Source organism: Carcharhinus amblyrhynchos, chromosome 21, assembly GCF_965287045.1.
Source record: "Carcharhinus amblyrhynchos chromosome 21, sCarAmb.v2.hapA, whole genome shotgun sequence".
NCBI classification, from domain to species: Eukaryota; Metazoa; Chordata; class Chondrichthyes; order Carcharhiniformes; family Carcharhinidae; genus Carcharhinus; species Carcharhinus amblyrhynchos.
In genome coordinates this window covers 33,059,588-33,087,365 of record NC_137344.1, presented here as the reverse complement: position 1 = coordinate 33,087,365, position 27,778 = coordinate 33,059,588, and the positions used below count along the sequence as shown (strand labels likewise).

Here is a 27,778-nt window from a genome sequence, read left to right as displayed (position 1 = left end):
TTTCAGGCCACAGAACCAAGCCTAAAGACTAGACAGTAGAATTTCTATCATCAGTCTGGCTACATCAGCACCAGCTGTGCTATTCAATAAGTGTCGGATACACTTCCCATAGTACCTGCAATTCATTAAAAAGACCCATGGCTTAAAAGAAACCCACATCCCAAAACCATCCGGACCAAAACATCAAAAGGTTCAATTTCGCTGGCCTGGCTGTAATTCCCCTCGTCCCAACATGGGTCAGGGAGAGAGAAAAGGTTCCTTAATGGAGTGTACATGACTGTGCTGACAAGTTGACAGAATCAAGCTGACAGGCTCACATTGTGTACCCCACGCAGCTCTACATGAACTGTATTAGAGGGCTGATTTGGTGCCTACCTGCCAACCTCCACCACATAAAACTGGAGATGCCACACCCTACATCTGCATTCCTACACGATGCAGAATCTTCTGGGCAGGAGGGAGGAAAGTGGTATAGGTGCTTATGGTTTCTCACAAGCAAAGAAAGACACTTTTCACATTGCTGTGTTTTATTGTCTCCGTGCTGAATCAGCTTCTATCAAACGCAACAAGATTAACTATCCCTCCTCGTCCTTCTCAACCTGCCTGCAGCCTTAGTTCTGGTTGTTCACACTACCAACACCTCACCACTGTAGCCCAGCTGGGTGGGAATGCATTTGCCTAGTTCTATTTTTACATATCTAAACATAGCAGGTCTATCATTCGCAATGATTTTCCTTCCCACACTTACCTTTGGTGTCCCTCAAGGAGGCACCTTTGTGCTCTTCCTATTCCTCATCTATATGCTGCCTTTTAGCAACATTATCTGAAAGCAAAGTGTCAGTTTCTACATGGATGATGATGATACTCAGCTCCACACCTCTCTCAACTTCCCCCAAAGTCTAAATCATCAACATGCCTATCCAAGGCCCAGTACTGGATGAGCAGAAAATTTCTTCAGAAAAATCAAAACCATTGTCATCAGTGCCTGCCACAAACTCTGTTCCTTACTCTATCCCTCGCCCTGGCAAGAGGTTGAAGCAGGCCGTAACCTTGATGTTATGTTTGTCAGAGATAGGTTTCAGATCACATATCTGTGCTATCACTACAACTGCTTATGCCTATTTCTACCACCATCAGATCATCTGACTCTACTTCAAGTGCTGTTGGAAGCTGTCAAGAAATAGGAATTTACCTGGTCCTGGGGTGGAGGCCAAGGACTCCATCTCATAGCAAACCTAGGAGCCCCAAGGCATGAATGGAGCACAGCAGGAGAGAGACAGGTTGTGCATTTTCCATTTTAGTTTTTGTTTTTTTTTAAAAACACAATTAAAGGTTTTGGAAATCCTGGACATGAGGACTGCACCTGTGTGCACAAAAATAATGATCATGAGATCCAGGGGTTGACACTATAACAAGGGGACTCCCAGAAAAGAGAAAAAGAACCTAGGGAAGTGGAAAGTCAACAACTCTTGTATTGGAGACCTCTGAGGCAAAGGTAATCCTTTGGAGTTTTGGTGTTTTGCTCAGCGTGGCTGAAGAGCTGGTGTTTTGTCTGAGTGTTAGTGCTGGAGTACAGCCACAGGGAACCAGTGGAACATATTTTCAGAAGAGATTAAACTATCAAGAGGTGAGCAGTTGTTGAAACAGTCCCCAGTCGGAGTGATATTTGGAGAGAACTCAGAGTCTATACCTTTGAAAAGGAAGGTGTAAAATGCCTCATGGAGGAAACAGTTTTAATGAGATTGTGGAATCCACAATGGACACTGAAGATTAGGTGGGTTGCTAAGAAACCGTGAATCTGCTTGTCATTTGGTGTAGAGCATAATGTGTTCATACACTTTGCTTGTTCATTCACATGTACCTTGTGTTACCTGTGACTGTTAGAGTAAAACAATTTACAAGTCTACCTTGTACAATACATTGTCAGAAAAGTAAATCTTATCTTGGTTTGTTTAAACCCAAGGAATCTGGCTGTGTGTTGCTAAGTACATTGGATCTCATACTTTGTCTAATTAAAAGTTACTGTTCCCTTATGAGATCATAATAAACTTCATCATCAACTACAGCTCAGCCTCCAACACCACTATTCCTACCAAAGTCATCTCCAAACTCCGCGGTCTAGTGCTTGGTTTCTCCCTCTGCGACTAGATCCTAGATTTCCCAAACCACAGACCATAATCAGTAAGGATAGGAAACAATGATGCCTCCATGATTATCCTCAAAGTAAATCTCCGCAAGGTTGTGTCCTCAGCCCTATACACACCAATGACTGTGGCCAAATTCCCCACCAACTCAATTTTCAAGTTTGCTGATGACACTATCATAACTGGATCAGATCTCAAACATTGATGAGACAGAGTACAAGAAAAAGAATCAGGTGAATTGGTGTGATGACGATAATCTCTCCCTTAATGTCACCAAAACAAAGGAGATATTCATCAGCTTCAAGAAGCACAGTGGAAGACATGCCTGTCTACATCAATAGGGACAAAGTGGAAATGGTCGAAAGCTTCAAGTTTCTAGGTATCCACATCACCAAACTGTCCTGGTCCCCCCATGCCAACACTATATTTAAAGAAAGCTCACCTACGTGTCTACTTTCTCAGGAGGATAAGGAAATTCAGCATGTCTGCTATGACACTAACTTTTATAGATGCACCATAGAAAGCATCCTTATTGAATGTATCACAGCTTGGTATGGCTCCTGCCATGACCAAGACCGCAAGAAACTGCAAAGGTTTGTGAACATAGCCCAGTCCATCATGCAAACCAGCCTTCTATCCAGCATCATTACAGACCCCACCCATCCCAGACATACTCTCTTCCATTGGGAAAAAAAGATACAAAAAAGTCCGAGATCACACATCAAACGATTCAAGAACAGCTTCTTCCCATCTGCTATCAAACTTTCAAATGGACTTACCTCGCATTAAGTTGATGCTTCTCTACACCCATGCTCGGACTGTAACACTACATTCTACACTTGCTATATTCCTTCTCCCCTCTGTAGTTTATGACCAGTATGTTTTGTCTGTATAGCATTGCAAGAAATAATGCTTTTTTCACTATATACCAATACATGTGATAATAATAAATCAAATCAAAGCCTTTGTTGTCTCTGATAATGACTATTATAACACTCCCCTGGCCAGCCTCCTGTGTTCTATCCACTGAACTGGAGGACCTCCAAATCTCTAGTGCCCACATCTAATTTGCAAAAGCTCCATCCACCTGGTTTCACAACAACAAAATCTTAAAACTGATTTTCAAATCCCTTCATGGCATTGCCACTCCCCATCTGTAAACATCTCCAACTCAGATATCTATGTTTCTGTAATTTGACTTGCACATCCTCGATTTTAATTGCTCCTAATCAAGTCATACCGTAGGCTTCTAAAGGTCTGAGCTTTGGAATTTTCTCCCTAAACCTCCCCACCTCTCTTTCCTCCCTTAAGATGCTCCTTAAGATCTACCTCATTGACCACGCATTTGGTCACCTGCCAAATATTCTCTTTTGGCTTAGTGACAAATTTTGTTTATAATGCTCATGTGAAACACCTTGGTGATAAAGGACCTAAATAAATACAAATTGTCATTGTTATTCTGGTAAAGAGATTGTCAACTGACTGCGATACACAATAAGAGCTGCATGTACAAGAAAGGGCAAAAGTGACAGCTTGAAAAAGCAAAAATACTGCAGATCTTGGAAATCTGAAAAACAGAAAATGCTGGAAAACCTCAGCATCTGCAGAAAGAGGAACAAGAGTAAATTGTACAATTTGTATGACTCTTGATCAGAGAAGAATAAAACTCGATTTATAACGTGCCTTTAATATCAGAACGCTCCCTAATCTAGCAGGCAATCAAATACTTGTGACTTATATCATTGTAATGTGGGGAAACACAGCAACCAATGTTCACATAGTAAGATTCCACAAACTGAGTTAACAATTAGATACAATCATCTATTTCAAAGTCTGGAATTCTTTCCCCAGTCTTGTTCTACGACATTGAACAATGCTTTTCTCTTTTAGAAGGCATGCCTTATAACCCATCATAATAAAGCTATTGGTCACCTGACCCAGTGTCAGAAAGCAGTGGCCCGCAGGTATTAGACTTCAATCTGAGTTTATTGGTTCATGAAAACGCCGAAAGCTGAAGCTGCTTGGGGCTTGAACTGAACAAGTGCCCTCAGCCACCGGTGCAATCCAGCTCTGGTGAGGACACCACAGACCCGTTTTTTTTTAAACATCACCAGCTGCCATAAGCAGCTAAGTTTATAGGGCCCAGTGAAATCTACAGGCCAGGTAAGGTAAGCATCTGAGGTAAGAGGATGGAATTTGTGGGAGGAAAGGGACACTGGGTTAGGGAGTCCTGTGCAGGGTTTTGTTAGAGTCTTTACAATAGGGTTAGCCAGAAGTTTCACTTCTGACATTACTGGTGTCAGAACTACTGTAAACTACTACTGTAACCTTATTGGAACTGTTCAAAGTTAATGATATAAATTTTCAGCTGGTTCCCAGTGCAGCACTATTGTCCAAAGAAAGTTAGCACTTAGGGGCAATTGCTGCGTAATGTTCCCAGAGGATCCCCCAGCATATCTTTGGGGTAGTCCCCAAATCTGACAATTGGGAGCTCAGGAATAGGTGTCTTACTTGGCTTCCAAAGACACCTGTGACGCATTTGGGACTGTTTTACAATGTTAAAGCTGTTATATAATACATAATTGTTGATGTTTGCTGCAGGATCAATGCTAGGTCAGGACTGGAGGAAGACACCAGCATTATAGCCACTGAACAAAAGATTGATCATAGAATCCCTACAGCACAGGAGGCGGTCATTCGGCCCATTGAGCCTGCACCGGCCATTATCCCATCCAAGCCCTATTCCCATAACGCCACACATTTACCCTGCTAATCCCCCTGACTCTAGGGTCAATTTAGCATGACTAATCCACACAAGTCGGGATTGATGTGGCTTTCAGTCTAGGGTAGAAATGTACAGTTTGACATATTGGAGGAGGGATGAGGGGGATGCTAGACAGAACAAAGAACAGAACAGTGAAAATTGAAATAACAAAGTCTCAAGGGTGAGCTACTCATGGGAGAGAGGAATAAGCAGGTGGAAGAACAATGGTGAAGCAGGAAAGGCAGAGAATCCTTTGTTAGAGGATGAATGCCAGAGACATCTCAGATGCTCCCAAGTGGGGATGAATGAAAAAGTAATAGAGGACAGCAGAGATAGGGGCAGTGATCAGCTGTGGCATGGGGAGGGGCAAAATGGGAAGAGAGATGTACAATACGGCCAGGATATAGTTGCCGAAGTCTTAGGTGAATCACTGAAAAGATGGACAGGAGTATGCAGCAGTTCACAATAAATGAAACTCAACTACCCCAACAGTATAGCTCACTAAACCAGTTCTGGAAAGTGAACTGTTGCCAAAGTACATAGAGGGTCATGTTTCAGAGCGAATGCTTCACTTCCCCGCCCACCATCCTCAACTGGCAAATATTCAGCCATAAGGATTTAGCCCAAATAGACCAGTCCTATACAACACAAGGATGGAGTACTGCTTGGGACAGGTTGGTCACTATTCAGTACGGGTGGGTACACATCTATCACTGCATAACACCGGGGTATAGGTTTACAATTTCCAAGTGTATTACAAATTGACTTTGCATTTTTCTCCCCGTAATGGATCATTACTAATAAAATATACTAAATAAACCAAGTGTACTAGGAGAGGAGAAAGCATTGGGCACATGTTTGATTGGGATTCTGTACCACTAGTTTGTTTAAACTGCAAACACATTCAGAGAGCTCTCATGAACATCACTCATTACAACAGACAAAAATAAAAAAGGGAGGGTTCGAGGCTGGCGTAGCACAACGTTACATTTAAACAGAGATCACACTCATCTTGCTTTGTATAAACATGGACAATGAAACTCCCCAAACAAACACAGGTTCAAATAACCTTTATACAAAAAAAAAAGTTCTTTAAAATGTTGCTTGTGCCATTGACTCAATATGTTCACCAGCAGACCCACCCTTCAACCACAGCCTCCCGCCACCATTTCCTTCTATTAATACTGTCAGGTTCTTTATTCTATATTTAACTTGGGCTATTCCTGCCTCCAGATTGTTTGATGGGACATCACAGGGTGACCTTTACTCTGTATCCAACCCTTGCTGTCACTGCCTCAAAAGGGTTTAATGGTGCTGCAGGATCCTGGAAGTAGTAACTCTTCCATTCCAAGCTAGAACATCCCTCACCTACGACTGCAGGAAGCCTGAGCAAAATAAAACCCAATTTTCAGCAATTTAACACAACAATATAGGCCCTCAAAAAGAGTAAAACCATTGGCACATGGAACTTCCGAATTGAAATAACAGAAAAATCAAACTGACCAACAGGTAACAGAATAACCACCTTAGGTGAGAAGAAACAAAATGTAGAGGATGCAGAGAGAGGCCAAGAATTCAAACATAGGAGGGATCAGTCAGGCAGCAAAATGTGAAACCGTCCTTGTGATGAACTTGTGGTAAATAAGGTAGTTGAGCTGCAGGCACAAGGAGCTACTTGAGACTATGTTAAACTGATGATAACAGGGGCTTGGTTCAAAGAAAAATAGGATTGGGAACTGAATGCCTTTGTAGTCAAAAGGGATATTAAGAAAGATGTGGAAGACAAAAAGGATTAGCAATATTTATCAAAGAAACTTTTATTGTATCATAGAATCATACAGTGCAGAAGGAGGCCCTTTGGCCCATCGAGTCTGCACCGACCATAATCCCATAGCCCTACTTCCCCTACTAATCCCCTGACACCAAGGGGCAATTTAGCATGGCCAATCAACCTAACCCACACATCTTTGGACTGTGGGAGGAAATTAGAGCACCCGGAAGAAACCACGCAGACATGGGGAAAACATTTAAGCGCCACACAGACAGTGATCCAAGCTGGGAATTGAACCCAAGTCTCTAGCAGCAATGCCAATCACTGTGCTGACCCTGGAGGAAGACAATGCAGCTGAAGAGCCAAAGACAGTCTATGGTTAAAGTTAGGGTATGATACTGGAGCTACTAAGTGTACATGTGCCAGAAAAAAAAAGTGGGAGGAGGTAGAAAGTCTGCAGATAAAATACAGAGACAAGAATGTTAATGGGGCATTTCAATCATCATAATATGGAATGAAATCAGTGTAAAAGAATAAAAAAAGGAGGGGGAGGAATTTAAGTGTATAAAAGAGAACTTTCTTGATTAGCAAATGCTTTTGGAGATTTTTAAAAATTCATCCATGGAATGTGGGCATCACTAACTGGCACAGCATTTACTGCTGATCCTAATTACCCTTGAGAAATGGTGGTAAGCCATCTTGAACCACTGCAGCCTGTGTGGCTTAGGTACATCCAGAGTTATGGTTTTGAGGCAAAACCTGGAATGCCCACTGATGAAGGAACAACATTATTTCCAAGTCAGGACATTGTGTGATGGGGCGAACTGGGGACAGACTTGCAGTTCATAGTGTTCCTACATCATTGCGCTTTTAATAGAGGTCATGAGTTTGCAAAGTGCGGTCGTCAGACTCTTGGCAAGTTGTTACTGTGCATCTTGCAGATAGCACACACTGCTGCCACTGTACATCAATGGAAGAACTCACCAGGATCCCTCAGACAGCAGTTGGCGAACCCACACCATCGAGAAGAAAAAGGGCAGCAGACACACAGGAACAGAACCACCTGGAATTTCCCCTCCAATCACTCATCATCCCGATTTGGAATTATATCATCATTCCTTCACAGTCATTGGGTTAAAATCCTGTTACCTAGATCGCATGGACTGCAGCAGTTTAAGAAAGCAGCTTGTCAGAATCTTGCTGAGCACAATTAGACATGGGCAATAAATGTCAGTCTTGCCAGTGATGCTCACATTTTGTGAATGAATAAAAAACATTTGGATTTGAGTACACAGAATGAATTTCAGGAGTTTGGAGATGATACAAAACTCAGAACTGTAGTAAATAATGAGGATAAAAGACTGGCAAAAAAATAAATAAATCGCAGACACGTAGCAGGTGAATTTTAACAGAAGTCTAATGTGATGTGCTTTGGTGGAAAAGAGCAGGAGAAGCTAATGAACCTAATAGTACAATTTTGGAGGAATGGCAAGAACAGAGACATGTGGGTGTATATACATAAATTTTAAAAGAGGGTAGAAGTGGAGAAATGGGATCTTTGGCCTTTTATTAGTACAGACATTCTACGATGTTATCATGATCTTGGAGAAGCATAATGGGCCAAATGACCTTCTATGTTGTTTGATTGTATGACAGCGATGGTAGACTCTTTGGTGGTTGAGTTATATGCAGCCCACAAGTATGCATCTTTGGCGGGCCATCTCAAAGAGTCCATTGCAGGGTCAGCATGGATGTCCACAGAACTGGTAGTTCATTCATCATTGTTGGTGCTTGGGGAGGCCATTGAAACTGCACCACTGGCTTTCCTCAAGGCACATCAAATATTGCCAGTTTGACATAGATGATCCTTGAAGCATGCCAAAGCATATTTCATCACTTGCCTCCACATTGGCTAGATGACTTCAGTGTTTTCCCAAGAGAGTCAGTCAGGCAGAAGTTTGCAAGTTTCTTAACAGTGGTTTTATGTAGATTGTACTAACCTGGATACCATTTGGAATACAAGGAAAGTAGAAAAGAAACTTAAGCGAGGAGTAAGGAGGGCTAAAAAGGGCTCACAAAAAAAAAAATCATTGGCCAGCAGAATTAAGGAAAATTCCAAGGCTTTTTATACATATATAAAGAGCAAGAGGTTAGCCAGGGAGAGGGTTGGCCCATTCAAGGGCATGAGAGGGAATCTATGCATGGAGCCAGAGGAAATGGGCGAGGTATTAAATGAGTACTTTGCATCAGAATTCAAACAGAAGAACTTGGTGGATGATGAATCTGGGAAAAGGTGTGTAGATAGTTTGAGTCATGTTGAGATCAAAAAGGTGGTGGTAGTGGAGTTCTTGAGAAACATTAAAAAAGGTAGGCAAGTCCCCAGGGCCTGATGGAGATATAGCTGAAAATACTGAGAGAGGCAAGGGAATAAATTGCTGGTGCCTCAAGAAAAATCTTTGTATCCTCACTGGCTACAGGAGAGGTCCCAGAGGATTGAAGAATAGCCAATACTGTTCCTCCGTTTAAGGAAGGTAGCAAGAATAATCCAATTAACTACAGGCCAGTGAACCTTGCATCAGTGGTAGGGAAATAATTGGGGGAGGATTCTTCGAGACAGGATTTACTCCCACTTGGAAACAAGTGGATGTATTAGCGAGGGGCAACATGGTTTTGTGAAGGGGAGGTCATGTCTCACTAAGATTGAGTTTTTCGAGGAAGTGATGAAGATGATTAATGAGGGTAGGACAGTGGATGTTGTCTATATGGACTTTAGTAAGGTCTTTAACAAGGTCTCTCATGGCAGATAGGTGCAAAATAGTGAAGTTGTATGAGATCAGATGTGAGGTAGCAAAGTGCATTCAGAACTGGCTCGGTCATAGAAGATAGAAGGTAGCAGTGAAAGGGTGTGTTTCTGAATGGAGGGCTGTGACAAGTGGTGTTCCTCAGGGATCAGTGCTGGGACCTTTGCTGTTTGTTATATATATATATAAATGATTTGGAGGAAAATTTAACTGGTTTGATTAGTAAGTTTGTGGATGATAAAGGTTAGTGGATTTAAGAACATAAGAAATAGGAGCAGGAGTAGGCCATCTAGCCCCTCGAGCCTGCCCCGCCATTCAATAAGATCATGGCTGATCTGTCGTGGCTCAGTTCCATGTTCCCGCCCTCTCCCCATAACCCTTAATCCCCTTGCCTATCAAAAACCTATCAACCCGCGTCTTAAAAATATTTAGCGAGGCAGCCTCCACCACTTCAACGGGCAGAGAATTCCAGAGATTCACCACCCTTTGGGTGAAGGAGTTCTTCCTCACCTCCGTTCTAAACCGTCCCCCCTTTATCTTGAGGCTGTGCCCTCTAGTCCTACTGTCCTTTCTGAGCGGGAAGAGCCTCTCCACCTCTATCCTATCCATCCCATTCATCATCTTATATGTCTCAATGAGATCTCCCCTCATTCTTCTAAACTCTAACAACTACAAGCCTAGTTTATTCAGCCTCTCCTCATAGCCTCTCCTTATGTTCTTAAGTCTACAAGAATATGAGGGGCATGGACAGAGTAGATAGTCAGAAGCTTTTTCCCCCAGAGTGGAAGATCAATTACTAGAGGGCACAGGTTTAAGGTGCGAGGGGCAAGTTTTAAGAGGAGATGTACGTGACAAGAATTTTTTTTTTGTTTTACACAGAGGGTGGTGGGTGCCTGGAACTCGCTGCTGGGGGAGATAATGGAAGCCAAATACATGAATAGAATGGGAATAGAGGGATATGGTTCCTGGAAGGTTAGGAGGTTTTAGTTCAATCAGGAAGCATGGTCAGTGCAGGCTTAGAGGGCCAAAGGACCTGTTCCTGTGCTGTAATTTTCTTTGTTCTTATTTGCATTACAATGGCTCTCCACAGAAGATCTGCCTGGGAATTCAGTATTTATCCATGGAAGAGACATGACCCGCTATCAAAGTTGGATTTTCTGGAGGGTTGCATGCACGCTGTGAGCCCAGCAACATGGGAAAAACAAAGGTAATCAGGAAAAATCACCAATTATTGATGTTCTCTGAAGGAATAACATGCACTGTGGATCAAGAGGGCCTACAGCCATACCGTACTTGGATTTCCAGAAGCTATTTGATAAAGGTACATAAATGCTCAAGGTGTAAGGAGAAGCACTTTAACATGGATAGAATTTTAGCAGGCTGACAGACAGAAAACAATACACAAATGGCTATTTTCTGAATGACAAGAGTCCAGTGGTAGGGTCTCAATTTTAACAATTTATATCAACTTTGATGAGGGGAGCTGAAGGCATAGTGGCTACATTTGCAGATAATAAATAGATAGGTAAGAAAGAACGCTGTGTAGAAGACATAAGGAGATTACAGATGGATATACTTTGAGCGAGTGGACAAAAAAATTTGGCAGATGGAACAGCTGCAGAATTCAGAGGGATCTAGCCATGCTTGTGCATGAGTCACAAAATGCAAGTGTACAGGCAAAGTGAGTAATTAAGAATGCTAACTGAATGCCATTCTTTATTACAAGATTTACTGACCACAAGAGTAAGAACGTTATGATTCAGCTACACAGGGCATTGGTGAGACCACATCAAATTCTATATGCAGTTTTGGTCTCTTTATTTAAGGAGAACATAAATGCATTGAAAGCAGTTCACTACATTGATACCTAGAATGAACAGGTTGTCTTATGAGAAAGGTTAGATAGACTGGGTTTGTTTCTACTGGAGTTTAGAAGAGCGAGGGGGGGTAACTTACTTGAATCATACAAGAACTGAGTGGGCTGAATAAGATGGAAGTGGAAAAGATATTTTCTCTTGTGGTCAGCACTAGGAGGGGAGGGGAGGGGGGGGGCGCGGTTTGCCCTTTTAAGATGGAGATAAGGACAAATTTCTTCTGAAGGTTGTGCGATTTTGAAACTCTGCCTCAGAAGGCAGTGGAGGCAGGGTACTTGAATATTTAAAAAAAGGTAGAGGTAGGTAGGTTCTTCTTCAGCAAGCAAATCAAAAAGTTAGTTATCGGGGGGGGGGGGGGGGGGGGGGGGGGTGTAGGTGGAAAATATACAACTTGAAACAGATCAGCCATGATCTTATTTAATGGCGGAGCAGAATTGAAGGATCAAATTGCCTATTTTTGCTTCCATTTCATACGTATGTTCAGAGAAAGGGCCACACTGTTTGTGATGTTTTCTCCTGCCATTAAATTTTCATGATAGGCCACAGTCTTGGGTGGAAGAGCTTGGATGTGAAACCTATAGCAGACCAGGATTTTGCACCATACAGCAGGATGGCAAGACAAAGCCCAGTAGAGCTTGATTTTAGTCCTCAGCTCAATGCCTTACTGCTTCCAGACATGATTATGCAGTCAGTCATCGGCAGAACTTGCATTCTGGTTGAGTGCATAGCCATCTTCATCATAGTGGCATCATCAGAGAGCACACGATTAAAGTATCAGACATTTTCTACAACTTTGAGATGGTTGCCATTACTGATTATATCTGGTGTTCCTTGGTCTTGGGGAGGCACTCAATTGGAGATAAAGGTTTTTGGCATTGCTGTAATCTGGATGTCTTTCCTGTTGGGCACAGCCAGGGAACAGTCACCTGCATACTGAAGCTCTCCGATTACTGTCTATGAGACTATGATGGAGTCACTCATTCAGGAACGATTGAAGAGCTTCACTGAATCAAATCCAATGTTGATGCCTGCAGGTATGTCTCTGATGGCTTTTTTCTTGCAGCAAAGAGGAGACTGAAGAACTGAACTTGCTCTCCAAGCTAGGATATCTGAATAAGTGCCATAGGCCAGATCAACTCCCTGTTAAAAGCTATAGTTGGCTTACTGCAAACACAACAATCAGCTGTCCAACAGTTAGCCCCAAACCAGCAAGTCTAGGGGACATTCTGGGTTAACAGAATCTTTTGAGAGAATCTTTTCTGCAACCTATTCTTTGATTCTTGCTGCATACATTTTATTCGTCAAAATTGTTACTATCCAATTAGCAGTAAACAAAAAGCAAATCAGACTCACTGCAAACAGCCCTGGTATGCAACTAGACTCCTTCCCCATTCTTGTACATAAACATGAACATAACATTCATCTCAGAACTTTTGCAACACTTCACCATATGGATCAAGACATTGTTATGCTGTGACACTGCAGAAAGGCATCACTGAGCTAATATATAAAAGGTAATTAGGTGTGTTAACTGAGAATTGCAAAATAGAACCAAATCTCAGATCATGTCTGGGCAAGCCTGCTAAAATTTACACATAGATCACATTAATCATTTATACAACAGGAACACAACAGGTCACTAATATAAGACTTTGAACGTCACGACCCAGGTTGCAATTCCCTTTGTCCACTGCTTTTGATTTGCCAGAACAAGTTGAACTGATACAGCTGCATTGATTAAAGGGCAGGGAACTTGCTCGGGAATCTACCTCACTTCATTATCAAGGGTCACAGATACAGTCAGGAATTGTAGAAATACTCAACTTTAGAGAAAAATAGGAATGTGAGAGTTTCCTGTGGACCAGGGTTCCAGCAACCCGTCAGTTGTGCAAGGATATTTTGGCCCTGGAGGGAGTGCAGAGGAGGTTTACTAGGCTGATACCGGAGTTGAGGGGATTGAGCTATGAGGAGAGGCTGAATAAACTAGGCTTGTACTCGTTAGAGTTTAGAAGAATGAGGGGAGATCTCATTGAGACGTATAAGATGATGAATGGGATGGATAGGATAGAGGTGGAGAGACTCTTCCCGCTCAAAAAAGACAGTAGGACTAGGGGGCACAGCCTCAAGATAAAGGGGAGGCGGTTTAGAACAGAGTTGAGGAGGAACTTCTTCACTCAAAGGGTGGTGAATCTCTGGAATTCTCTGCCCGTTGAAGTGGTGGAGGCTGCCTCGCTAAATATTTTTAAGAAGCGGGTTGATGGGTTCTTGATAAGAGAGGGGATTAAGGGTTATGGGGAGAGGGCGGGAAAGTGGAACTGAGCCACAACAGATCAGCCATGATCTTATTGAATGGCGGGGCAGGCTCGAAGGGCTAGATGGCCTACTCCTGCTCCTATTTCTTATGTTCTTATGTTCCACAGGAGAGGAAAGTGCATCTATAGCAGATCCTTTCCAACTATAAATTTCATACACGCTGTAAGATAAGCGACTTGAGTCAGTTTACAGGGGCTTAGCTCTTTTCCTACTAGATTACCGAATCTAATCACACACCCAGTCATGACCCCCATTGTACTTCCTTCTTAAATACATTCAGTGAGATGGACTTCACAATCTTCAGTTACCAAGAATTTCAAAGGTTCCTTACCCTCTTAGGTGAGGCTACTCCTCGCCTCGGTCCTAAATGGCTGGCCTCATATCCAAGACTGGAGACCCATTGTTCTAGACACACTCCCCCACCTACAAGAAAATTCACCCTGCACCCAGTCTGTCCTGCCTATCAAAACATTATGGGGGTGATTCTCCCAAAAGAAATTCCTAAGGGCTGAATTTGCGTGAAAACTGGTTGTTTCAGTGGAGTTCAAAGAAGAATCATAGAACCCTACAGTGCAGAAAGAGGGCCTTTGGCCCATCGAGTCTGCACCGAACACAATCCCACCCAGACCCTATCCCCATCCCTACATATTATACCCACTAATCCCTCTAACTTACACATCCCTGGACACTAAGGGGCAATTTCTTAGCATGGTCAATCAACCTAACCCACACATCTTTGGACTGTGGGAGGAAACCAAAGCACCAGGAGGAAACCCACGCAGACATGAGGAGAACGTGCAAACTCCACACAGACAGTGACCCGAGCCGGGAATTGAACCCAGGACCCTGGAGCTGTGAAGCAGCAGTGCTAACCACTGTGCTACCATGCTGCCCAAGTCTCCCACACTGCTCTGCTGAGTGCGCCAGTGTGAATCACATTTAAAAAAAAATCAAGTGGGTGGGGCCTATCCTCATGGAAGAGGCCAGCAGCAGAGCACTGAGTGGGCCACCGTGCTTGCACCAGTCAGTGCCAAGATTGGCACATGCATAGTGGCCCACACTGCCGGTCTCCAGATTGCCAGTCAGCCCGATCGCAGGCCCCAAACTTCCCTGGGCCCAGCATCGAACCGTCCCAAAATCAGCCCCCTCACTCAACCCCCTGGGGGCACTGATTGCCACCACCACCCCCCACTTCACTCCACTGGAGTTGGGTCATCAGCTCCCCACAAGTGGGAGTGCCATTAGTGGGCCCGAAGACTTCAGCCCTGGGCCCGCTAATGGCATTTAAAGTATATGGAAAATTACCATGTGCATACATGAAGCAGCTCCACACCCATTTCCGGCATGGAGCCAACGGCGCCAGAAATTGTGCTCGGGGTCAGACACCCAGCATGGATCCGCTGGTGCTGGAATCTCCCGATCCACTGTGCTAAAAAAACCCCTTTGTGTTTCAATGAGATCCCCCCCTCCTTTTAAATTCCAGCAGATGCAGGACTGGTCCAATCAATCGCTCCTCATACAACAACCTTGCCATTCCAAGGGCCAGTTTGGTGAACGTTCACTGCAGCCCCTCCTTGGCAAGGGGACCAAAACTGCACACAATGCTCCAGTTGTGGTCTCACCAAGGCCCTGTACAGATGCATAAAGACATCCTTGCCCCAGTGCAAGCCGTCTTGCAATGAAAGCCAACATACAAATTTGCCTTCTGAATGCTATTATGCTTGCTTTCAGTGACTGATGTAAGACGACCCCAGGTCCCTCTGCACATCAACATTTCAGTAATACGCCGCCATTCTGCTTTTCCAATGAACTGGCTAACTTCACACTTATCCCTGTTTTACTACATCTGCCATATATTTGCCCACTCACTCATCTGGCCCGAATCACCTCAAAGCTACATTTGGTTCCCTCAGCCAAATCATTGATGTATAGTGAATACCTGGCGCTCAAACACCAATCACTTCAATACCACTCCCCCAGTCACCATTTCAATAAAGATCTATTTATTCTTACTCCTGTCTGCTAACCAGTTCTCATCCACGTCAATAAATTACCACCAATCCCATGTTCTTTAATTCTACACACTAACTTCTGTGGGATTTTATCAAAAGCTGAAAATCTAAATGGACCACATCGACTCATTCTCCTTTATTTATTCAGTTAGTTGTGTTCTCAAGGAAAAACCCAGGAGGCTTACCAAACATGATTTCCCTTTCCTACTGATATTTTCTAAGTGTTCTATTATCACATCCTTTATAACAGACTATCATTTGTCCTATTATTGGATATTAGACTAACCGATCCATAATTCTCCGTTTCTTCCCTCCCTTTTAAATAGTGGGGTTACGTTTGCCACCCTCCAAATCTGCTAGGATCTACAGAATCTTAGAAGATGACAATCAATATATGCACTATTTCCCAGGATCACGTCCTTTAGTAGCCTGGGATGTAGATCATCAGGGCCTGTGGATTTAATCGGCTTTCAGTCCCATTAATTTCTCCAGCTTTTTTAAAGCCAATACCAATTTCCTTAAATTCCTCCTTCCCAATAGATATTTGGTTCCCTAGCATTTCTGGGAAGTTACTTGCATCTTTCTCTGCAATTTTCTTATTCTCCAACTTACCCTGTTTCAAACTGCAAAGGAACTACATTTGTCTTTACCAATCTTTTTTCTCTGTACATACATAGAAGCTTTTACTGTCTATGTTTATGTTCCTTTCAAGTTTACTCTCACACTCTACTTTTCCCCTCTCAATTAAATTTCTCAGTCCTCCTTTGCTGAATTCAAAACTGCTCCCAATCCTCAGGGTTCATATTTTTTATGACAGCAGCCATCTACACACAGCGAGAGTCCATAATAGTACTGATATCGAAGAGCAGATGGGGGATATGATACCAGACATTTCAGGAAAACAAATAAATGAATCAGGCACTAAAATTAGCATAAACAAGAACACAGTATAAAAACAAATGGGGAGGGCACTCAGTAAAGTGTATACCTCTCCCATGCAATGTTCACTCAACGTTATAATACACAGCTTTTCCTTGAAGCTTTGTCGTCATGCAAATACAAAAGTATATGTATTTTTGTTAAAAGCTTCCATTTCGTCAAGGAGGCAGATGACCAATCTGCATCCAACAGCCTGCTCTGAAAACTCTGTTCATGTTATGACAGCTGTGACAAGTTCAACACAGTAGCTGACACAAGATTCTACAAAAAAAATGCAAAAATTTGTCTTATCTTGCAAATTTAACAGATCCTTACAAAAAAATCCTGGATCCAGAACTATATCTTCAGCAAAAGCACACCAGTTCTTCCTTGGGCCATATCGAAATGTACCAAGTTTTACGGAAATACAGGCAGAGTAATTAACAAAAGTATTATTTTGCCCACCTTCAGTGATTGAGAACACAATAATGACACTAAAGACTGACAGATCCCCACAAGTGGAAACTCTCTCTCTCTATCCATTCTATCAAACTCTTTCCTAATTTTCAAGACTCCCATTAAAGTCATTCCCTAGCCTTCATTTTCCAAGAGACAAGAGATACAGTATATCCATCTTTCATTGATGAATATGACCTCAGTTCTGAAGTTATTCAGACATTTGCACCATCGCCAATGCCTCTACATTCTGTTTATAATATAGCAACCTGGACTCCATAATGATATGTCTATTTAAAATCATAAATCCTGTTCCTCCTCTTGTTCAGTTAAATTCTTGTTTTCCCACGTAAAGTTCGATTTTCTTACTAAATTATATAACTTAACCTCATTTGTATTGGAATTCATTTGCCAATTATGTGCAAAGTTTTGCATGTTTATTAATGCTTCTTATAGTTTGCTGCACTCCTCGTCAGTATTGTTCATCAACCCCAACACCTCCTCATATTTTGATGTTGCACGCAAAAGGAGAATTACGTTTTTGATTGCAAACTTTGTTTTAAATATAGCTGTACCATTTTTACTGACTTCTGATTTTGTGTCCTGATCTGTCGCCTTGGCAAAGACTGAATAAAAATAATACTTCTGCCATTTTGTTAAAACAATGCTGACCATACTTCCCTCCCAATTTTCCTTTTAGTGCCTGTGGAATATTTTATTCAATCAAATGATAGCAAAGTGAATGGCCTCCTCCTGTTCTAACACATCTTTGGGGGCGCTGGTCAAGAGAAGCAATAATCAAATCAAGGCACCAGGGGAGCTACTTGTTTTTCTACCAACTGTGCCATAGCAGCCGATTTTGCCAGCCCAGCACGAAGTTGGGAACCTTCTTTAATGCTGGGTTCAAAAATTAGGTACGTACTGAATCCAATTTACCTTTCTCTCACAGCAAGTGTCCCCCTCTGCGCCATCACTATCTAAACTCTTCTGCCAAAACAAGGAGTGGACAAATGGTCCATCAAGTTTACCCCTTTCACCGCCCATACATTACTATCTCAACCATCAATTTCCCACCCTCTCTCACCAAGAGCAACACTGCTGTTAGATTCCTGCCAAGTGAGAATAAAATTTGTTCTGGGCATGGGAAAACAGCCATGGATTACATAGTGGAAAATTCCTAACATAGTAACATAACTTACTCAGGTAGAAGAATGCATTGCAATGAAATGATTAGCCAACTGGGATTGGAATTGAATTACAGAAAAATACTCACTCAAAGCCAACCGTTGATCAATTTTCAGAGTTAAATTGAATCAGTCTGCATCATGGTCACTGCAGATGAAAAAACAAAGATTAATAATTTACCTGATTTCTCAAATGAATAGTCAGCTGTTGGGAAACGCACTTCCTGCACAGAAAATGGTAATAACACCTAGGCTTCTCATGAACTATGGAGCATATAGAAAAGGGAGCAGTGTTTTTGATTGGTACAACAACACCCCAATCATGTGTGTTATGAGACTACTATCTCCCCAACAGAGCAATGAATTCCAGATTATGTCAACATGAAACAAAAACAAAAACTAAAACGACATCAAGTTAAAACAGCATCTGGCAATGTTACAGGACTGCACCCCACACCAGCCAGTACTCGCTACAGGGCTATAAGTCATTTTCTCCTTACCCAACGCTGACAAATACAGCAGAGTCCAGATGACCAAGTCAATTTATGCCTTTAAGCCCAACGGTGTTGAGGCCAATTGTAGTTGCTAACCAACAAAAGTTACCTCATACCAAACTCATCGGCCCAAAATCCACACAGACTATTCCCTGAAACGTCCCCGTCACTGACTATTCGTCACTCTTCCTGGGAACTTCAAATCAATTCAAACCTTGGTTGGGATTTAAAACATCTTTGGCATGTGTCATGATTTGTCCAGGAGGTGGATTTTTCATGTCCCATATGGAGGAACACAGTAGCAGCAGTTAGCAGTCTTGGACATTGCAGGTACACATCTCAAAAACTGAACTCTGCAACAACTGCATGCATAAAATATTGCTCACACAGAGTCTCTGGAGTAACTTCATTCAAGAGAAAAATCCCCTTCAGCTTGTATTCAACTCACCATATTTTTAAAGACAATTCTATTGGGCTTGTGAGTGAAGCTAAAAAGAGAAGTAGAAGTTGTTGTTTGAGCGTTCCAAATTGCACAGCTCCCAAGAATAACTCCCAGAACAATTCCCAAAGTTGAAGCAGGTACTTTCCAAAGCTCTCGATACCAGTAAGTCAGACTCAAATATCTCACCAACCATACTGCACAGGTCCAAACACGCCTTAATGACAAGGTACCAGCATTTCACATGTGGATGGTTTGGCCGTGCTTATAGATATCAAAAGTGAGAGAGGCTCATTGACCCCACATACCCAGATATTTTCACACAGTGAATTTACACCCACGTCAACTGAAGAAGAGCACTTGCACCTCAAGGAATATCTATGGTGGGCAGATAAAATACTTACATTGCATCTGCTTAAATACTGCAAACCACCAAGCAGAACCAAACTGGGTGTGGGAATAAATTTTTTAAAAAAGGTGAAAAAAAAAAATCACACACCAAGGCTTGAGCATAGCTAAAAAAGGGTGACACTTCAAACCAATACTGAGGGAATGTTGCATTGTGAGAAAAGTGTTGCCTTTTAGATGAGATGTCCACTTAAATGCAGAGAAAGACAGGTTGACATAAAGACCCCCCGGCACTATTTCAAAAATAAGAGCAAAAGGAGTTATCACCAGTGCCTGGCCAGTTTTGAATCTTTCACTTAAAACAGATTATCTGGTCATAATGATGGTGTTTGAGTGAGGTTGCCCAAGCTCAAATTAGTTGCTATGTTGTTTCCTTACATTATAACAGTAACTACGCTCTAAAAGTACTTGCAGACATCGAGTATGTGAAAGACACTGTATAAATACAAGTTTTGTTTTTAAATGGGCTTCTGGCCATGGTATCCTTGTGATCACAAAAAAGTTGACTCTCGGGAGTTCAGCTGCTTGCGCTACCAGCCCTATCCATTACCAAAAACCTTTAAAACTACATTTTTTTTTACATATACCCTCCACACTCAACTTCTCCAAAAAAAAACTCCAGGCTAACTTCCTGTCTTGCATCTCATGCATTGTGATTCATCCAAATCTCTCCTGCCACTCATCACATCCTATTTTGTCATCAATCCTTAATTTTGACCTGAAATATTTGTCTCAAATTAAAATCATCCGAGTCTCCAAACCCCTCTTCCAATCAATTTTTAGTTATTTCATGGAGTGTGGTGGTGATGTTCCCATTTATGTGCCACTCATCGTTCTAGATGGGAGTGGTCATGAGCTTGGAAGGTGCTTTCTGAGAAGCCTCGGCGAGTTCCAGCAGTGCATCTTGTAGATTGCTACCACTGTGCATCGGTGGCGGAGAAAATGAATGTTTGTGGATGGGGTGCCAATCAAGCTGGTTGCTTTATCCTGAATAGTGCTGAGCTTCGAGTGTTACTGGAGTTGCACTCATTCAGGCAAGTGGGGCGTATTCGATCATACTCCTGACTTTTGCCTTGTAGATAGAGTAAGGTCTTTGGGGTGTCAGGAGGTAAGTTACTTGTTGCAGGATTCCTAGCTTCAGACCTGGACTTGCAGCCAAATTATTTTAAATGGCTAGTCCAGTTTAGTTTCTAGTCAAATGGAACACACAGATGTTGACAGTGGGAAATTCAGCAACAATAATGTCAAGAGCTGATGGTTAGATTCTCTCTTGTTGGAGATGGTCATTGCCTGGCTCTTGTGGCATAAATGTTATTTGCCATTGTCAGCCCAAGTCTGGATATAGTACTGGTTTTGCTGCACTTGAATGTGCTTCAGTATCTAAGGAGTCATGCATAGTAAAAATTGTGCAACCTGCAGCAAACTTCCCCATTTCTAACCTTATATGTTAGAAATAAGGTCATTAATGAAACAGCAGAAGATGGTTGGGTCTAGATCACTGCCCTGAGGAAATTACGCAGGGATAGTCTGGAACTGAGATGGTTGACCTCCAATCACCACAACCATCTTCTTTTATGCTAGCTATGACTCAAATAAATAGAGTCCTCCTCCCTCATTTGGTCAAATGCTGCCTTGGTGTCAAGGACAATCACTCTCGTCTCTGGAGTTCAGCTGTCTATGCTTGAACCAAGGCTACAATGAGCTCAGGAACTTTGTGATCTTGGCAGAACCCAAACTGACTGTCAGTGGAGCAGGTTATTTTCAAATGCCACCGTATGCTGCTGATGATCAAGACTAGACTGATGGGGCTGAGTTGGATTTGTCATACCAGGACATAGCATGTCAATTTTTCCCCACATTACTGGGTAGATGTATTTGCCAGGGCCCATAGCCTTTGCAGCATCCGGTGCCTTCAGCCACTACTTGATATCATATGGAGCGAGCTGAATTAGCTGAAGACTGGCATCTGTGATGCTGGGACCTCAGGAGGAGGCAGGGATGGATCAACCACCCGACACTTCTGTTTGAAGATGGTTACAAATGCTTCAGCCTTATCTTTTGCACTGATGTTCTGGGCTCCATCATGAAGTTGGGAATATATCACTGAGCTCTGTCTATTACTTGCTGTTTGACACACAAGTGATCCTGTGTTGTCGCTTCACCAGGCTGACATCTCATTTTTAGGTATGACTGGCACTGCTTCTGGCATTGAGCCTGTTTGGTAGTAATGATAGAGTGGAGGATCTGCCAAGCCATGAGGTTACAGATTATAGTTGAGTAGAATTCTGGTGTTGTCAATGGCCCAGGATGCCTGATGGATGCCCATTCTGGAATTGCTAAATCAATTTGAAATTTATCCCATTTTGCATATTGGTAGCACCATACAATACAATGGATGGTATTGTAGAATCCCTACAGTGCAGAAGGAGGCTATTCAGCTCATTGAGCTTGCACCAACAACAATCCCAGTAACGCCACATATCTACCCTGCTAATCCCCCTGACACTAAAAAGGTTATTTTACCATGGCCAATCCACCTAACCTACACATCTTTGGAGTGTGGGAAGAAACACACATAAACAACAGTCACCCAAGGCTAGAATTGAACCCAGATCCTTGGCGCTGTGAGAAAGCCGTGCTAACCAGAGTGCCACCCCATATCCTCTATGTAAAGAGGAGACTTCATCTCCACAAAAGACTGTGCAGTGGTCACTTCTACCAGTACTGTCATGAACAGATGCACTTGCAACAATTAGACTGGGGAGGATGAGGTGAAATGTTGGTTCCTTCACCAACTGTCACAAGCCCAGCGGCTATGTCCTTTAGTGCTCAGTCTGTAATGGTGATACCGAGTTACTTTTGGTGATGGACATTGAAGACTCCAAAGTCCATTTTGTGCCTTTGCCATGCTTGGTGCTTCCTCCAAGTGGTTTTCAGTACGGAGTACCGTTTCATCAGCATGAGGTTTTCTTGTCCATGTTTGACCTGATATGAGACTTCATGGGGTTCAAAGTTGATGTTGAGGATTCCATGCCATCTGTATACTACTGTGCCGTCACTTTGCTGAGAGTCTGTCCTGCCAGTGGGACAGGACACAGAGGCATGACCATGTTGGTGTCTGGGACATCATCTGTAAGGTAGGATTCTGTGAGCATAATTATGTCAGGCTGAACTTGTCCTACTTTTTACATATAGGACATATCTAAGCAAATTTCCATTTTGCTGGGTGAATGCCGTTATTTATAATACTGTGTCCTTCTCCAACCCTCTTCCATCTCTCCATTCCTTGACTCCAGCCTCTTGTGCAATCTTCACTCCACCTCTGGCAGCCACATCTTCAGTTGTACAGGCCCCACTTTGGAGAACTTTCTGTTGAAACCCCTTTTACTTCTTCTTCAAATCCATGTACTTAGCAAAGTTTCCTTTGCAATCCCAGTTAGCTGGAGCTCCTCAGGACATTCTCTGATACTGAGGTGCTAAATAAATGCAAGTTGATGTACATACTGCGAACTGACAGTACTAAGGAACTGGAATCATTGATATCACTTGAATTTATAGCCAGCAACCAACAGCAAATTGATAATGCAGCTTCAAGCAAAGCCTGAAGAACTTCGTATCTGATTATGCTGACAAGACAGCCAAAAACTGTACATATCTAACAAATTGAGCCGCATTTGGCATAGTGGTTAGCACTGCTGCCTCAGTGCCAGGCACGCAGATTCAATTCCAGCCTCAGGTCACCATCTGTGTGGAGTTTGCACATTCTCCCCGTGTCTGCGTGGGTTTCTTCCGAGAGTTCCAGTTTCCTCCCAAAGTCTGAAAGATGTGATGGTTAAGTGCATTCACCTGAACAGGTGCATAAGTCTGGCAATGGGGGGGGGGGGGGGGGGGGGGGGGGGGGGGGGATTTCACAGCAATTTCATTGCAGTGTTAATGTAAGCCTTACTGGTGATTAATAGATAAACAAACATTTTTACTTTTAAGTGCAATCGCTTAAGGTAGACAATGTGATACTCAGTTTTGCACAGCAAGACCCCATACAGTTAATTTGTGCAGTTGATGGTGAAGGGTGAATATTGGATGGGCATGGTGAAAACATGTGAAATTCCCCCCAGACTTATGCACCTGTTCAGGTGAATGCACTTAACCATCACATCTTTCAGACTTTGGGAGGAAACTGGAACTCTCGGAAGAAACCCACGCAGACACGGGGAGAATGTGCAAACTCCACACAGATGGTGACCTGAGGCTGGAATTGAATCTGCGTGCCTGGCACTGAGGCAGCTGAATGGTACTGTGGGGTGAGGATGGAGATTGGGAGATCTTGCCTGTCCTCTCCACAGTCTACATGACTCCTTCAATGATGCAGTACATAGTGTCAAACTAGATTCTGTGCTCAGTTCCTGGCATGGGATGTGAACATACAAGCTTTTGACCCTCACCACGGATTTAAATTGTTTCTAAGGTTAGTTCAACAATATCTTTGAGCTTTTGCTCCCCAGTGTCCTCTCATAACTTTCTGAAGCTGTGAAGCCCAGAGCTACTGTATCAAGTCTGACCCGCGGTATGGGCTGAGAATTAATCTCTCATCAGGATGGAAGTGAGATCATTGCAGTTGGCTCTGTGATGTTGAGAACATTTCCAAGCCTCTAACTCCAGAATATTTACTGATATCTGGGCCTCACTACTGAGCCTGCCAGGACCCAGTCTAGCGATTATTGACTAGGCTGCACTACAGCACAGTTGCAGCATGATGAAGCTACTGTCAACTCATAGCCGGAGGTCAGGTCCACAGCTACTGCTCAAAAAAAAACAGACATATCAGCAATCATAAGCTGCAATATTTTCTTCTCATGCTTGGACCAAAAAAAAAAGCAGCTGCCCCTGTCCAAAACCTCCAAATGCCTCCTGAATCTGGAGTGCTTGGTACAGACTGGTTTCCAAATTTGAAACAGTATGTAATTGTGTTAGCACTTTAGAGAAGGTTCACATCTTATTCCTGGGTTGAAGGGTTTATTTTGAAGATTGACAGGTGACCTTATTAAATCCTGAGGGGACTTAACAGGGTGGATACTGGAGGATGTTTTGACTGGCTGGGGCTGGGGGGAGAAAGTAGTGGAGGCTGGGTAATTGAATTTATTCAACACCAAGTCAGATATATTTTTGATAGAAAAGGAGGTACAAAGTTATGGGAAATAGGGAAGCAGATAGGACAGTGGAGTTGAAGTCACCACCAAATCAGCCATGATTTTATTGAACAGTGGAGCAGGCTCAAAGAGCTGAACGGCCTACTCCCAAGTCCTATGTTCCTATGTACCCTCCACCAAAACTTCCAAATACCATCTTAAGTCCTTCAGGATAACCAATTGGTTTCACATTTTGGTTATAAGAAGAATGGAACACATGATAAGGAGTCTAAAGTCCTTTCTCTGCAGATCTTGTCTCAGAAAATCATTCTTTCCCTTGTTTCTCTCAAACAATACAATCTGATTGATCTGAACAAAGTAATGTTGGGAAAGGTGTGTTTAAAACTCTCATCAGACACCATATGTAGATATAAATACAAGTTCTGATGAAAGGTCACAAACTGAAACATCAACTGTTTCTCTCTCCACAGATACTGCCTGACTTGCCAAGTATTCCGTGTTTCTCTTTCCTCAGATGCTGCCTGACTTGCTGAGTATTCCCTGTTTTTATTATATTTATGAATATGTAAAGTTACTGCTGTTTGGCGCCATTTCCATGTGATCAGGATGCTTCTCCATACTTCCCTGCTCACACTCTTCATATAAGCCTGGGCATGCACAAATATAAGTATAAATATATCTCAATCACACATGGCAGGGTGTTGTCATTTAGTAATGAGTAATTTTACAAATTTGTACACTATGCTGCGCGCGTACCGGACCCAACATTAGCAGCAGATTTATACAGGAAAAGATCAACCAAATCCCTCCTAGGGGACTGCCATTATCCCTATCCACAGTACCGCACCACCACCAGTGGTGACAAGGCAAACCTAAACTAGTTGCAGTGGCAACAAATCCAATTGCTACTGCCATGGACAACTCTTACTCTTGGATCACTCATCTCTTCAGACAAAAAAAAAATTCAATTACATTTCACACACCCTTACAGCCATCTGGCAGATTTAACAGATTTCACCACTTGCAAACTTACATCACTACAAACCAGTCGAGCACAGCACACTATATTTCATGATCTGTGTGTTTATCCTGTCAAACCCCTTCAGAATCTAATTCTTCAAAGCTCCAGATAATATAGATCCAATTTATTCAGCTTCTCATTATAGGACATCCCTCTCATCCCAGGAACACATCTATTGAACATTTACTGTACCACCGCAAAAGCAAATACACTGCTTAAATACGGAGACAATATTGGACACAGTCTTTCAGGCCTGGTCTCACCAAAGTCCAGTACATTTGTAGCAATATTTTCTTACTCTCATATTGCGCTCCCCTTGCAATAAGAGGCCAACATACCATTTGTTTTCCTAATACTGTAATTACACACTAATTTTCAGTGTTACTTACGTAAGCATATTCATGTTTCTTTGAGCACTGGTTGCAAGAATCTTGTCAGTGTCAATAAACAGTCCATCTATCTCGTTAAAAGCAAATTACTGCAGATGCTGAAATCTGAAACCAAGAGAAAATGCTGGAAAATCTCAGCAAAATCTCAACAAATCTTTGACAAAAGGGTCATCTGGACTCGAAATGTCAGCTCTTTTCTTTCCTTCTGGATGCTGCCAGACCTGCTGAGATTTTCTAGCATTTTCTCTTTTGGTTGCCATCTATCTCCTTGTTGCCCATTCACTTAATCTATATCTCTGATGCTGCTCTGTGCCCTCCTCACAGACACATATTTCCATCCATGGTCAGTAAACTTTGATACATTCCTCTCAAGTTTGTCTTCCCAATAATTAGAGGAAACCTTTGCTCATCCAATACTGGATGTCAGATGAACATTCTAATAATTTAAAGAGACAGCTGAGGTGGTGAGGTAAAGCTGCGCATCAGCATCATACACAAGGGAAGTGATGCTGTGTTTTTGAATGACATTAACAAGGGGCAGCATGTAGAGGAGGAATAGGAGAGAAGCCCAAGGTTAGATCCTTGGGGACACCAAGGAGTGGATTGAGAAGCAAATGAGTATCTAGTAATGAATGGATAGATGAAAACACAATCAGGAGAAAGCACTCTCCCACACCTCTACCTGGACGACAGTAGAGCAGCACTGGAGCAGAATTAAATGGTCAGCTTTTTCAAAGAAATTCAGACAGGGATAAAACAAGACAATTTATCTTTGTCGTACAGGCTGTGACTCTAAATTCCCGTTCCAGAATGGAGACGGGGGCAGAAATTTGTTTGCAGCTATTTGAACATGAAGTTCTGGGAAAAATGGGCACAGATTTGGGGTTACAGTCAGGTTGCAAACATGCTAGCTCTTTGATAACTAGCTGATTGTCATGTTATCCAGCTGATCCCTTGCCTGGTTTATACTCCATCGTCTAACAAGTTATCTTTTACTAAGCTATCAACAATTAGCAATCTGGTCAGCACTATAACCCAGCAGATCATCTATTACCAGGCTGATGAGCAACAAGTTACCAACTGGTTAGCGGCAGTAATCCGGCTGGTTAGCAGCCATCTCCCGGTGACTGCATTAAGTTTGCCTCATTTTCCGCTCCTTGCTGTATAACTGAACCCAAGGCCGGGCCTCTCCTCCCGGGCCAGGCCCCTTTCCCGGGCCGAGCCGGGGCCCCCTCTCCCGGGCTGGGCCGCCAGCCTCAGGATGTCCCGGCCGGGGGAGGGTGTGGTTGTTCCAAGATCCCCTGCTCTCCCGATCTTACCTGGGTTCCTGGCGCGGTCTATCTGTCTGCTTCCCGAACCACTTCTCTCCAAATCCCCGCCGGATCCCAGCGCCAGGTGTGGCCGCCAGGTAAACCTCTTAAAGGGGCCGCGATGCCCTTGCACCGCGCAGCCGCGGGGCTCAGCAAACAGCGCCCCCAGCGCACCTCCCCTTTAATACAGCTCTTAAAGGCTTCGTGCCAGGCTTATTTGCTGGGGCAAGCAGCAATACTGGGATCTGCCAAGATCCACATTGGAAATAGAGTTTAGGCTGGCTATGGAGAATGAAAAGAAACAATCCAGAGTGAAAATAAATAAGTTTAAGT

At 42.9% G+C, this 27,778-nt stretch overlaps 1 protein-coding gene across 5 annotated transcripts in view; it reads right to left on the bottom strand.

The window, feature by feature from the left end:
- llgl2 (LLGL scribble cell polarity complex component 2) overlaps window positions 1–27,587 on the bottom strand; it is a 106,557-nt gene extending 78,970 nt beyond the window's left edge. For 2 of the 5 annotated variants that reach the window (XM_080208966.1, XM_080208973.1), the window contains exons 1-2: window positions 27,455–27,587; window positions 18,327–18,385 (exon numbers count right to left, since the gene is read on the bottom strand). The gene's annotated coding sequence lies outside the window, so the exon portion shown is untranslated. Of the gene's footprint in view, window positions 1–12,707; window positions 12,826–18,326; window positions 18,386–27,212; window positions 27,372–27,454 lie in introns of those variants that run through there. The other 3 variants (XM_080208967.1, XM_080208968.1, XM_080208969.1) reach the window with 3 other exon arrangements.
- Between the last annotated feature and the right edge of the window lie 191 nt (window positions 27,588–27,778).